Source organism: Pan troglodytes, chromosome 12 (assembly GCF_028858775.2).
Source record: "Pan troglodytes isolate AG18354 chromosome 12, NHGRI_mPanTro3-v2.0_pri, whole genome shotgun sequence".
NCBI classification, from domain to species: Eukaryota; Metazoa; Chordata; class Mammalia; order Primates; family Hominidae; genus Pan; species Pan troglodytes.
This window is the reverse complement of record NC_072410.2, coordinates 67,838,547-67,853,303: the sequence shown is the minus strand read 5'-3', so window position 1 is coordinate 67,853,303 and position 14,757 is coordinate 67,838,547. Positions and strand designations below refer to the sequence as shown.

At 39.1% G+C, this 14,757-nt stretch overlaps 1 protein-coding gene across 15 annotated transcripts in view; it reads left to right on the top strand.

Annotated features, from left to right (window-relative positions):
- EML6 (EMAP like 6) overlaps positions 1-14,757 on the top strand; it is a 251,024-nt gene that overhangs the window by 73,677 nt on the left and 162,590 nt on the right. The window lies entirely within an intron of this gene.

The following is a 14,757-nucleotide window of genomic DNA, read 5'->3' as shown; positions in this document are numbered from 1 at the left end:
TGTGATCTGCCGGCCTCAGCCCCCTAAAGTGCTGGGATTACAGGCGTGAGCGACCACACCCGGCCATTTTATAGTTTTTAATGTAAAGGAGCTATACATCTTTTTGTTAAACTTAAGATCTTAAGTACCTTATGTTTTTTGATGCTATTATAAGTGGCATTAAAATTGTTTTCCAAAATATTGCTACCGGTACCTACAAATTGATTTTCGTATATGATCTTGTGTCTTGCAAATATTGTTATACTGAATTCTAGTAGGGTTTTTATTGATTAGGATAGTAGGATTTTGTAACTGTAGATTAATTAGGATACACAATATCATCTGTGAGTAGACAGTTTTACTACTTATTTTCCAATCTTTATACCTTTTATTTATTCTTGCTTTATTGTACTGCTAGGACCTGCAGGCTAATAATGAATAAAAATAAAAATCCTTGCCTTGGTCTTCATCATAAAGAGAATGCATTCAGTATTTCAGCATTAAATATTTTAGCTTACAGGTGTTTCATAGTTGCCTTTTATTAGATTGGGAATTTCCATTCTATTCTTAATTTGCTGACAGCATTTATCATGAATGGATGTTGGATTTTGTTAACCAGCAAATCTACATCTATTGAGATGGTTGTATTTTTTTTCTGCTTTATTCTGCTATATATTCTGCTAGATTTTTTTGAGATGGAGTCTTGTTCTGTCTCCCAGGCTGGAGTGCAGTGGCACCATCTCGGTTCACTGCAACCTCTGCCTCCTGAATTCAAGTGATTCTCTTGCCTCAGCCTACCTAGTAGCTGGGACTACACGTGTGCACCACCATGCCCAGCTAATTTTTGTATTTTTAGTAGAGAAGGAGTTTTACAATGTTGGCCAGGCTGGTCTCAAACTCCTGACCTCAGGTGATCTGCCTGCCCCAGTCTCTCAAAGTGCTGGGATTACAGGCGTGAGCCACCACGCCCAGCCTTTATTACTATTTTTTTTTAAGATGGAGCCTCTGGTGTGTGGTGGCGCGATCTCGGTTCACTGCAACCTCTGACTCCCTGATTCAAGCGATTCTCCTGCCTCAGCCTCCTGAGTAGCTGGGATTACAGGTGCCCACCACCACGCCCAGCTGATTTTTGTATTTTTAGTAGAGACAGGTTTCACCATGTTGGCCAGGATGGTCTCGATCTCCTGACCTCGTGATTCACCCGCCTCGGCCTCCCAAAGTGCTGGGATTACGGGCGTGAACCATCGTGCCCAGCTGTGCATGGTTGCTTTCATACTAGCATGGCAGAATTTTGTAGTTGCAACAGAGACCATATGACTGTCAAAGAGTAAAACGCTTACTATCTGACCCTTTATAGAAGGTTTGCTGACCCCTTATATAATGGAAAAGAAATTGAGATTGGAGAGGTAAAATTAGCTCCAAGTTTTCAGAAGCAGACAAAACTCATTTTGAGTCTTTGCTCAGTTTGTTACTAGATAGAGCTCTCTGACCTTTGCTAGAAATTATTTAAAAGGAAAGTGAATGTGAAAATGTCCAGCAAACTGGTTGGTACACTTTATAAAGAGATTTGGGGTTTCGGCCAGGTGTGGTGGCTCACGCCTGTAATCCCAGCAATTTGAGAGGCTTGAGGCAGGTGGATCATGAGATCAGGAGATTGAGACCATCCTGGCCAACATGGTGAAACCCCGTCTCTACTAAAATTACAAAAATTAGCTGGGTGTGGTGGCACACGCCTGTAATCCCAGCTACTCGGGAGGCTGAGGCAGAAGAATCGCTTGAACCCAGGAGGTAGAGGTTGCAGTGAGCCGAGATCACACTACTGCACTCCAGCCTGACAAGCCATGCAACCATTTGATTTCTTATTTTGTTTGCTCTGGAGGAGTTGGATTGAATGAGGTCCTTTAAAGTGTCAAATAGCTCAGATGTAGATGTTAAAGGTATCCCCCACTGTTCCATCAGATTGGAAGGTGATCCTCAAATGAGGCTTGAATTCAGGAATAAACTTTAGCCACACACACGTACATACACACATATAAATATATGTATATATATTTTGGGGTACCTATTTTCAATATAAGGACTCTTAAGCATCAAACATATCCTAAAATAATCAGTCTTCAGAGACCCCTCCCACACAGATGCTTTTATTTTTCCCAAAACAAGCATGAATTGACTTAGAGGCTGGCTCAAAGATGTAACGGCACCGTCCAGCATGGTGAATGCACTCAAGAGGGAATTGTCCCTTACCACAGCTTCCATTCCTTGCACCTGGCTCCAACCCCTAGGACATCAGATACTTGGATGGGTAGATGGATGAACCACCATTCTGGATAGTAATTTTCTTGGTTCCCAAGCAGCTTTTTTACTCTCAGTGGATGAAAACCAATATGGGGGAAGAGAAGGGAGGCAGAGGTGTTGCTTACCTCTGTATAATAGACATGTAGGATCCTCAACTCCAGCTCAGGTAGACCCTTATTGGGGATTAAATTTGATCTAACATGTGACGTCTCTGGAACAGGAGCTGGTAAATGGCAGACTCCAATTTCATTAGGGGTCAAGGAGCTAGAATAAAGTTACCCTTCATGTTATCTGTTTCCTTGAATTTTCTTAGCCCTGGACATTAAATTCTGTTCTTTAAAAGTCGCTCATTGAGGCCGGGTGCAGTGGCTCACCCCTGTAATCCCAGCATTTTGGGAGGCTGAGGCGGGCTGATCATGAGGTCAGGAGATTGAGACCATCCTGGCTAACACAGTGAAACCCCGTCTCTACTAAAAATACAAAAAATCAGCCGGGCATGGTGGTGGGCGCCTGTAGTCCCAGATCCTCGGGAGGCTGGGGCAGGAGAGTGAATCCGGGAGGTGGAGCTTGCAGTGAGCCGAGATCTCACCACTGCATTCCAGCCTGGGCTACAGAGCGAGACTCTGTCTCAAAAAAAAAAAAAAGGAAAAAAAAAAAAAGGTTTCTCATTGGAATTGAAAATTGCTTCCTATGACGTGTCTGAGAATATGAAGTAATGAAAAGTGGGCTGGGTCAGCCTTGGCCTGAAGTGATGCTTACATGAATTAACCATCTCTGGAGGGATACTGTTGTCAAAGTAGGAGTTTATTCATGCTTGACTCTCCAGTGTGATGTCTGGGATTGCTTGCGCCAGCTCTGAGGAGGGCATTCTTGTCTTTCTTTGTGAAATAATAGAATATGGATGAATCCTTTTCCCCATGAAACCATTTCTGTTGAACTAAAATACAAAGGAAAATCGGTGACCTTGAATTAGGCTTGTTTGCAGTGTTATTAGCTTTCAAAGGCCCTTTCATTTCCATTTAATGATTTTCTTCTGAACAAACTATTGTAAGAATCTAATGCAATTTTTCAAAACCAACATCACAAACGTGGTTATTATTTTGTAGCTAATTTGGTTAGAAAACTATGAGGCCCTATGTATTAAAACGTCATGCCATCACTTCTCAGAATGGCACTTTTAAAAACTGGATTTTGGTCTTCTGGATAACTATTTCTTGAACTACTGTTATCAAGAATAAGTGGTATTTTTCATGATCTTTCTTGTCTGGAGAGTTCGTGACAGGAATTTTGTGCATGAAGGATGCCTGTGTCGTTGAATGTGTTCTTGCATCCATCTTGCTCTTACTCAGATGTCTGAAGCTATACATGTCAACTTACTCATTCAACATGTATTTATAAAAGTGTCCATTATAGGCTAGGCACGGTGCTGTTCTGGGGGTCATCAATGGAAAAAACAGACTATAAAATCCCTGCCCTCCTGTAGCTAACATTGTTTTAAAATACTGATGGCAGAATTTTAAAACACTGATGGCAGAATTAGAAAGAATGCCCCCGATACAAGCAAGAATGAAATACAGTTTTTATTTTCTGCATCTAAAAATCACAAGAAGTAACTTACCTCGTACTTCTAAGAGTTTGAATTTTTTTAACTTGGTAATAATTTTAGTAGGCGGGGTGCAGTGACTCACGCCTCTAAGCCCAGCACTTTGGGAGGCTGAGGCGGGCAGATCGCTTGAGCCCAGGAGTTTGAGACCAGCCTGGTCAACATGGTCAAACCCCATCTCTACAAAAAAATAAAAAAATTAGCCAGACATGGTGGCATGTGCCTATGGTCCCAGCTACTCGAGAGGCTGAGATGGGAGGATCACTGAGCCCTGGGAAGGTCGAGGCTGTGATCATGCCACTGCACTTCAGCCTGGGCAACAGAGTGAGACCCTGTCTCATACTACTACTACTACTACTACTACTACTACTACTACTACTACTAATAATAATAATAATAATAATAATTTAGTTGCTCTGATAAAAGGCCATGTTACTTTACTTATGGCTACTATTTGAGTGCCCACTGTGTCTCATACCCTGTGCTGAGCGTTCCCATTTACCCCATTTGGCAGATGAAAACTACAGCATGTTCTCAACTCAGTAGAGAGACACACTCTTACACATGGAATCTTAAAAAGGTTTTAATTAGTCACTTACGCCAAGTTCAGTGATAGTTCCACAGTGACTGAATCCAAACTGCGCAGAATTGAGAGTAGTGGGCAAGAGTCAACGATGGGTTTCCAGTTCTGGAAACTTGGGAGACTGGGGTGAAACAGGTCCCCTCTTTCCTGCCCACTTACTCCTCCAAACACAAACATGCTGGATGAAATATTACATATGATCCCATTGAAAGAGAAAAAACTTGGAAAGAGAACAGAAGGGAGAGGAAAAAGATGAAACTGAAGGGGAAGGGAGGTGTTGTTAACCACAAGAGCAAAACAAAAGCCAGAGCTCTGTGTGAGCTGCCATAGTGTGGTGTCTGTAGTTTCTGTATGGCCAGGAAGTGCCCTTGGAAGCAAGTTTCATGAACATAAATGATCAAAGCCAACTAAACTGGTCAATTAGTCAAACTTGGCTTCCTTAGAAAAGAATAGGACCTCAATTTAGCCCTATTTGTCAGCTAGAGGAGTCAATGCAATTGAGGGGTAAGGGGGTTGACAGTGGTAATAAATCATTGGGCTTTTTTCTCGGCTTTATCTTTGCCTCATACCTTCGTCAAGCCACCGTAGACCCTCCTCTAGCAGCTCCAAGCCCCTTTTGTTTGTTGTCACTTCTATTTAAGCCTTTGCCTTAGGTACCAATTAGTGAAGTGATTATCTTAAAGTTGCCATTGTCAATGCTTTGGAGAACGCCTTGCATTTTGACCAAGCTGGTGAGGGAATTGGTAAGTTAAAGATGAACTCTGCATGATTAAGGTATCAAAACGGCTTGAAGACTGCCATTTTAATGCACCTTTCACAAGGCTGTGCAACTCTATACTTAAATAAGTGGCCAGTTTTGTTTTTAAGTGACGATCCACATGGAGAAAATACTTCCAGGATTTCAATTTTGAAACAATTGAAATTCTCCTCCTCTTAGAGTGTTAGCTCCTGTGTGTGTGAAATACAGCTGGTCACCTCTCCCTGTGGTGCTGACTCTCCACTCACGGACCGGGCACCATCTGAGATGTTTGACAGAACATTCTGAGGAAATGGAAATGATGAAATCACATTGAATTCAACAGTAGAATGATAGGCCATTTAATGCAGCCGTAATCTTGTGGCTCAGTTGGTGTGGTGTAATATTAGGCTTGCCTTCTACCTTCCAAATCCCTTGATAGTATAAACTAGCAAATTAAGACTTACCCTGAAAATGACTGTGTGCTACACTACAAGAAAGGTAGAATGCTCCAGGAGCAGTACAGATAGAGGTAGTAACATTTTGCCATCTGGCAAAGCCACTAGACCAGATGGATTCATTAATGACTTCTCTAAAGTATTTAATCAGACGTTACTGAAACACATGACTGGCATATTTAATTATCCTAAATTAACAGGACTTCTGCCAGATACAACCCTCAATGCTTGAGTCATACTCCTTGCTTAAAGAGAGGAGGAAAAAAGGATGACTAGCTCCAGAAAGCTGGATTTCACATAGACCCCTCTCATTAGTGAAACTTCTCATTAGCAAATTGTTGTGTTACAGTCTTAGGCAGTATTTCTTCTTTTTCAAAGAATGCACTGTAAGACTAGCCATGCTGATCGAATTCTTTTATCAGTAGCAATTATACTGGTGAGAACCTCTGCGAGTTGATAAATGTGATATAGCCATCAGACAACCCTGCCCACTTCCTGCCTGTGGAAGACTTCTAAACCAACAGATGCCTTCTTGTGTAAGTTAATCAATTTATATTTCTCCAGGATCACTTTTGTTTTAATCTTTGTATTTGTATCAGAACAATGGAGACACAAAATAACAGAAAGCATTATAATGTAAATTTGCCCCTGCTCTAGTCTTTCCTATCTGCAATCTACTTTTCAAAGGAACACTTCTAATTTTCAGGACTGTTCTCTCTGGTGGTTACTTCCACATCTCAAAACAGTATGGTTAATGGCTATTTCTTATTTTCTTTAGACATGTTGACTTCCTTTTAACATACATGAGGTTGTAGCTTAGGTATACCATTCTTACATCACTTTTCTTCTCCTCCCTGAGGGTTATTTTATTTTTTATTCCCTTAACGTTTACCTTTGTAGCTTTAGGTTATATTTTCATACCTTTTTATTTTTGGGATTGTCAACTAGAAACAGTATGTCTTGGCTCCTAACATATGATGAAGGTATTGGTGACTTGAGTATTCCACTGAATGCTCCAGGGTTCTTTCACTCAATGTAATATTTTTGAGATTCATCCATGCTGTGGATGTCACTAGTTCCGTTTCTGTTTATGGCTGAGAACAATTCCATTGCATGAATAGATGATAATCTATCCATTCACTTGTTGTACGTGTGACCTATTTCCAATTTCTGGCTCTTTTAAATCTGTGAAGACTTGTATGCAAGTCTTTGTTTAGACATTTCCTTTTGGTTTCCCTTGGATAAATTCCGAAGAGTGGAATTGCTAGATCATAATGGTACGCATATGTTTATAAGCAACTGCCAAAAGACTTTCCAAAGTGATTTATCATTTTACATTTCCTATTAGCAATATATATGCATTCCAGTTGCTCTGTGTCTTTAGCAACACTTGGTATTATCAGTCTTTTTAATTTTAGTTGTTCTTAACATTGTTCAAGTCTTCCAGCATATTTTAAATTAAGTTGTGTTCTTATTAAATTATAAGCATTTTTATATATTCTGGGTAGAACTTTGGTGATTTTGTTGTTTTTTTCTTTTCATTCTCCTAGTCTGTGTTTTGCATTTTCATTTTCCTAATAGTGTCTATCAAAGACCAGAAGTTTTTATTTTTAAAGTCCAATTTCTCCTTTGTGTAATGGTTCATGCTTGTTTGTTCTCTAAGAGACCATTATCTTTCAGAGGTCACAAAGATTTTCTTATATTTTTTTCTATCAATTACTTGGTTTAGTTCTTATAATTTTTGAGTTTTTTTGCATATGGTAAAAGGGAAGAGTAAGGTTCACTTCTTTCCATATGGATACCTAGTTGTTCCAGCACTGTCTGTTGAAAAACAATCCTTTCCCCTGATGAGTTATCTTAACACTTTTGCTGGAAATGAGTTGATCATATAAATGTGGGTCCCTCTATGGATTCAATTCTATACCATTGATTTGTATGTCTATCCTTATAGCAATATTCTGTCTTAATTCCTTTTAATAAAGACTTTAAGCAGAACTTCTACTTTTGTTAACATTTTTTCTGACATATACATGTATGTATATACATATATATGTGTGTATGTATATATACATGTATGTATATATGTCTATATTTTAGATCTTTTCTCCTTAGAGAGGCATCTTCAGATAACTGATCTTGTCCATTCCGAATGGTTTTTACCAGTTTAAATCACAGAGAATAGTCTTATTTTTAAATTCAAGGAGAGTTCACCATAGCTCTCTATGTACATGAGTTGCTCGGACTTAGAATGTCTGTTCCTGGCCGGGCGCGGTGGCTCACACTTGTAATCCCAGCACTTTGGGAGGCTGAGGTCAGTGGATCACCTGAGGTCAGGCATTCGAGACCAGCCTGGCCAACATGGCGAAACCCTGTCTCTACTAAAAATATAGAAAATAGCTGGGCGTGGTAGCACGTGCCTGTAATCCCAACTACTCGGGATGCTGAGGCAGGAGAATCGCTTGAACCTGGGAGGCGGAGGTTGCAGTGAGCTGAGATCACGCCCTTGCACTCCAGCCTGGGCAACAAGAGTGACTCCGTCTCCAAAAAAAAAAAAAAAAAAAAAAGAATGTCCGTTTCTGGGGGTGAGGGGTAGGTTTCATGTGGGTCTATCACATGGTGGTTAATTAATAACAATACCACCTATATAGTGCTAGGTTTTAAGTGCTACTGTTTTAATCACTGCTTTAGGATTTATTAAGTACTCATAGTACCTACTTTCTTTGAGGTAGGTACTGTTGCTATTCCCATTCTTACGGATGAGAAACTGGGGCACAGAGAGGTTGAGTAATTTGCTGAAGGTGATATATGAGAAACTGTTCTTTGCCAGTAAGTAGAGGAGACAGGTTTCAGTGATGCACTTGTCACTGAACAAACAGCTCTCCAGGAGAAAAAAATTATGCATACGCATTAATAAACTTATACACTTTACTGACATAAATAATAAATAATGCACAACTTACAAATAATAAAGTGTCATACTTTTTATTCCACATAGCCAATCAATTCTGATAGAATGCTTTTATTGATTTTTTTTTTCCTCTTTTTCTAAACTCCTATATCTGTGGTCAGTCTATGGTTGCAGTCTAAGCATGACTTGACAAAATCAAATGAGGAATAAATTCTTGATTACCATCTGGTTCAGCAAAGAAGTTGTTCACATCATTGGCAAATGATTAAAGTTCCAATATGTATATGTTTTACATTTTCCTTATTAATGTAAATAAAGCTATCAGCCAACATTTGTGTTGGAACTAAACTTGTTGGTCAATGATGTGAGAGAATATTGAGGACGTTTTCTCAATTTTATATATTCACAATGTAACAGCTACAGAGTGACACGCTTTTATGTTTATTCTGCATTATCAACATTTTATCCTATCTCTTAAGTCTAGACAATCAACAAAACAATAAATTAAGCCCTGATTTGTAGCACTTAGTGATTTCCATGATGTAAATATACCCACTATGGCTGACTTCAAGCCACCAATGTGACATCATTGAAAATGGAGTTGGGAAGAGGTGTGGAGTAACACAGCATCTATGGTATTTCTACCATATGGATAGGATAGCAATAAATAACCTCACAACTATAGACAACAGTGAAATGTAGTAAAATAATTACCAAGTTACGAGCTTTCAGTATGTATTACCTTTGCTTTTAATATAATTTATGTAATTGTAAATCTATATAATACCTAACAGTGGCTGTGATTAACTGGTTTACAAAGTTGCTAAAACTTAATCAGTTTTTGGTGGCCAGTCTAAGCTGGCTCCAATCATGCCACTGTATGGCTGTATTTTCAACCATTCTTTTATACGAAGGTATTGCTGGAATATAGTTTCATACCAGTAAGTATAGCATACAGTTATGGCAAGGTATTAAGTTTATTTTACTAAATCACATTCTCATTAGATGCACCACTCATCAAGCTTTTTAAAGTCCAGTTTTGGGGCCCCCCCCCCGCTTAACTATGGATTATACGGGTTCTGTGGGGTTCACACAATTCAGGAAAATGGCAATGAATTTTGCTGTTTTGTCCATGTTGCTGTCATTCCTGTTTGTGCTGCCCAAGCCCACCAGGAAGGCAAGGCCCTCTCTGTGGTGTCAAGATCACAGTTGTGGTGGGGTACTGAAGTGCTAAGCGCATCTCTTGGGACCAGGACTGGAACACAGCCATCCCCATCTGAGGTTCCACTACCTCCAGGCCACTGTTCAAATCAGGCCTGCCTTTGCCTTTTCTGCCTTGCAGATGAACATCCACTGAGGTTGGGTCACTCCCCCTTCAATCCCCAAAGCAGCAACCTCCCCTTCTGTCCTCAGACAATGCAACCTAATATTGATGTGCCTCTGCCTCTGACATGGAAAAGCTGCTCTCAAGGTTATCTTCAGGGCAGGGAGGGAGAAGGCTTTCATGCTTTCCTGGTGAGACTTTTTTTTTTCAAAAACAAAACAAAAACAAAAACAAAAAAAACTAAACATATAAATTATTACTGAGAGAATCACTGAAGCAGCCTGGGCAAAAATGAAGTGAGGCTTAAGAATTGTGAACATTTTTTAAATGCTGCACTTGGAACAAGTGCTCATAAAATTTTTTGCCTCAAGGAATCAAGAATGATTAATATTGATGAGTGTTTTGTTGTTGTTGTTGTTGTTGTTAAACTTCATAAGCAAGGCTGTTTCCTTCCATGACCCTTTTGATTCTCATCTTTTCTTTTTCACAAGATATTTGGAAATCTTCCTGATCTCATCTGACATCAGGAAGACATGCTTTTCCCTCCTGGCATGCTAGAGCAACAAATCAATTTCTTCTCCCAGATAGGTTGATGAAAGTCCTTCTCTGCAGTGCTTTCTATTGCTATGGTAACAGAAGATGGGATTTCCCAACAGAACTAGGTTTATATATTAAAAAACAGTTCTTTCAAAACTTGATCCTTTTTTTGTTGCCATATATAAAATACAATAAATGGAATAAACTGAGTACCAAAGGAAAAACAGTCACACCAAAACTTTTTATGTAGGTGTGGAATGAGACTTTCATTGTCTTGAGACTCTCAATGAAAGGGAGTCAACTGTAAAAGTTTTAATATTGTGACAGTGCTGTCGTAGCTAAAATAACTTGCAAAAGTTGCAAGTCTTCTTAGAAAAGCAAAGAATTAAATATATGGACTCTCAATAGGCAGATAGACTTAAAATAGAGATAAGTAGTGTCCGTACTTCCAGTCATAACATGGTAAAGAAGATGACAAGAAGCCCAAGGTAGAATAAGCATTTTGTGTGATGGTGGCACTCTCTGCTTCTGTGACTTCCGCTATGGGAGGACACAATAGTTGGCCATTTCTCATGAGATCTTATCAAAAGCCCAGGGATTCAGGGGACAGGGTTCTTTGCATCACAGCCCCTTAATTATATGCAAAGACCTGACCTTTTAATCTGCTGGTTGACTAACAGCGTGGCTGGAGGGTGACTTCTGAGGCTCAGAGCACTCAGAAAGGAGCAGAGAGCAATTTTGAGGTAGGTAGAAAAGGATGGACTTGGTTTCATTTGGGGAAAATTCAAACATAATACTCACCTGTCATTTAAAATGCTTCTGAACTAAAATTCCAAAGATGTGTGAAATTTTATTTATTAAATAAATACTTATTAAATAAATCTGTAACTCCACCATTATTGATACCTTCTGTTCTCTTGCAAATCTAGTGAGTAAAGTTTGTGAGCTTTTCTCCTTTTTTGAGGCTTAACGTGCTTTTGAAATGACATGACAAATTTAAAATAGAAGTAAATGCCATTTGGCTGTGCCCTGGATGAGACATGGATGCCATTTGGCTGTGCCCTGGATGATACATGTCACTGCTGAAAGGAGTGGAGTTTCTGGGAAGCTGATGGGAAAGGTAACAAATAGTAAAGTGAATAAAGGTGGTTCTCTGTTCTTGCTATTCTTGACATGGACATAGATAAATGGTAACATTATGAGTCACTCTAAGCAATCATATTGCATCAAGCCAGAGAGGTGATGTCACAGACTCTGGCTCATGAAAGGAGAAAAAGCTCACTTTCTTAATGTACCCAAATGGCAAAGGAGGACTGGAGAAAGGGCTGTAAAGAGATGATTTAACAAACAGTGTGAAGGAACTTCTGGCAAGAAAAAAAAATTGCAATGTGAACTTTTTAGTAAATGTGATAAATTTATGGGCTTCAATATGAATGAGAAGAACAATAACCAGCATAAAAATACTTTAAATCCAAAATGTGAGGTGTTTTGGGGTAGCACTGCTTATTGAGTAACTAAGGCTCGTAAGTTATTTGAAGACTTGTTGAAATCTGTTTATTCCATTCCCCCCAACCCCGTCATTCAAAGAACTGCAATAAATCAGGAATTATGGAATTAGAACAACTGCTCGGAGCAGTGATTTATTATTTGCTTCTGGATGCTTCAGAATCTCAAGAATCTAACAAGTATCTCAAGGATTTTAAAATAGAAGCTGTGATCACAGCAAAATAGTTTAATTTATATCTCTTGAAAGTGTTTCTGGCCTTCCAGGGGAAATATGCTCATTCTTCATTTTCTAGTCCCTGGGTAGAACCTCTTGCCTATTGCAGGGGGAGAGGCAATATGGCAGCCAAGATGGTTGGCACCATTCACTCCCTCTTCAAGTATTTTGTTAATGCCTACTCTGCTGTATGATGTTCCAGGAACTGTTTAGAGTGATGGAAGATAGCCCCTGCCCTCACGGAGCATACAATCTAGTCAATCCTCTTCTTCCTAGCCTTTAGGACTCCAGATGTGATGCTAACCTGAGCAGTCTCCTTGGTTTCCCCACTAAAAATTGGATAGAGTTAGGCCATCTTTTCCCAGGATCAGGCTCATAGGCTTCAAACTTTACTGTAGCCAGGCTCTGTGAGTTACAAACCTCGTTGCCCGCACAAAATCTTCTGTCAACTTTAATGTGCCCAAGCTTGTCCTTGAGTCTCAAACATACTAAGCATTTCCCCCTCTGTTCTCACCCCCAGTAGCTCTTGACTCTTCTTTATCCCCTCTACCCATGTCTTCCCTTCCTGTCTCTCCCTGGTCCCTAACTGACCACCTTGCCTCTCTTAACACCCCTCACAGATCTGTCCTTACCCCTGCATTTCATCACTGCTAGGATTACCTTCCTAAATTATGGAACTGTTTATGCTGTGTCCTGCTGAAAATAGTCAGTGGTACCCTAATTTCCTGGCCTGGCTAAGACAGCTTTCAAGAGCTGCCCCTGCCTGCCTGACCCATCTCATTTTCTGCCATTCTCTGTAAGACTGAAACTGTGGAGGACATTGTCTTTTCACTTGAATCCCCTTTGCACCTTGTCTTTCATATGGACTCGTGTCTTCCCTAATGTCCTGGGCAGCTGGTCACTCCATCCTCCATCTTTCTCCATCCTCCATCTTTCTGTGTTACTGTGTATGTGTATTGACATATTGTGATTACTTCTTTACATGTCTCTTTCCTCTGAAAGTGGGCTCCTTCAAAGATAGCAGTGTGATTTCTGTTTATATGTCTATGGTACTGTCCCTGACATATCATAGGTCCACAAGGGCCTGTTGAATAAGTGAATGAGCTAAAATATACTGTTTTATCAACAAACAGGGTTTTCAGACTGCTTCCATCCACTCAGCTTAATGAGCAAACATGGCATGCCATAATCTTGCAGTTTTCTGGGACATCTAGATACTTTGAAATACCAGGTGTGTCTCAACAAAATTGAGATTGGGAGGGTCCTTTCTTATTGATAATCTCTCACCAACTGAATGCTGAAGTGTTCTACAACCTTAAAAAGTTAAAAGCTTATAGCATTCACCTGTTGTGAAAAGCAACCCTTCTATATGGGTTATCTTTTTGTATTACTTGCTTATGAAGATTCCTGAAGATATATTTTCCAGCAAGCACTTTTCAGATGTCCAACATGGATTTAAAGTACATATGTTGTTTTTGGAAGCCATATTATATTCACACAGGCATGTTTATGTTGGTTATAGATATATAATGCTAATTACACAAAAGACAAAATTTGTATTCAGTGTTCGCTCTGTACCAGGCACTCTGCTAAGTACTCTAGATTGACTATATCATCTATTTTTTGTATTATCTGTATTTTTAGATGAGGAAACTGAGGCAAAAGATGAAGTAATTTGTCCAAAGAACCAGAGATACTAAGGGCAGCCAACATGCAAATCCAGTGTCTGATATCAGAACATATACTCTCATTAACACCATGCTAAACACTGAAAAAAAAAAAGTCTACTTCCATTTACTGTGTTAAGCAGATACTGAAAATTGAAATGGGAAAATTTGTATTTGTTTATTGTATAAGCAGAAGTTTACACAATGAGCTAGTTTGCTATATAGGTAATGTGCTCTTGATTCCCAATGTCTGTTTTTTAGAAAGACACAACGTCTATACACAATGAATTTAAAACATTAGGGTGATTTTTTTTTTAATCTAGGAAAAATACTTCTCAACGGCTACTGACTCCTTAAAATACCAGTTGGTATTTGACGAAGTTTCATTTTTATCGAACTACAGAGAAAAATTGCTATACAAACCACAATTGTAATTTGTAGTTCTTTGGTGTCACAGTGATCTATGTAAAATGGAAACTTTAACGTAAAATGTGTAATCTATAGCAACAGACACAGAAACAGCACATGACTCTGGGACCCATTCATGCTTTGAAATCCTAATGAGGATAGTATCCAGTGCTTCTGCAAGTAGGTTTAATTCCAAGAAGAGAACCTTCCCCTAGTAACAACATTTAAAAAAAAATTAAAGTCAAAAGCTAACTTGAAAACAAGTAATATTTTGAATATCAATAATTAAATTTCACAACATAAAGCAATTATAAAACTATACAGACGATTTTAAATTGAATAATTACAATCACAACAGCACCTAATTTTCAAGGTAACCAATGGGTAAGACCAAATGAGATTGTCAGACTGTGCTAAGCCTCTCTGCTAAAGTGAACATTTCAATTAGTCAAATCAAGTAATTAATTACTTTGGGGACAGTTCAGACTCTTTCTCTTGAGATCACCTTGTTAGATAATTTAAATGAGAAACAAATT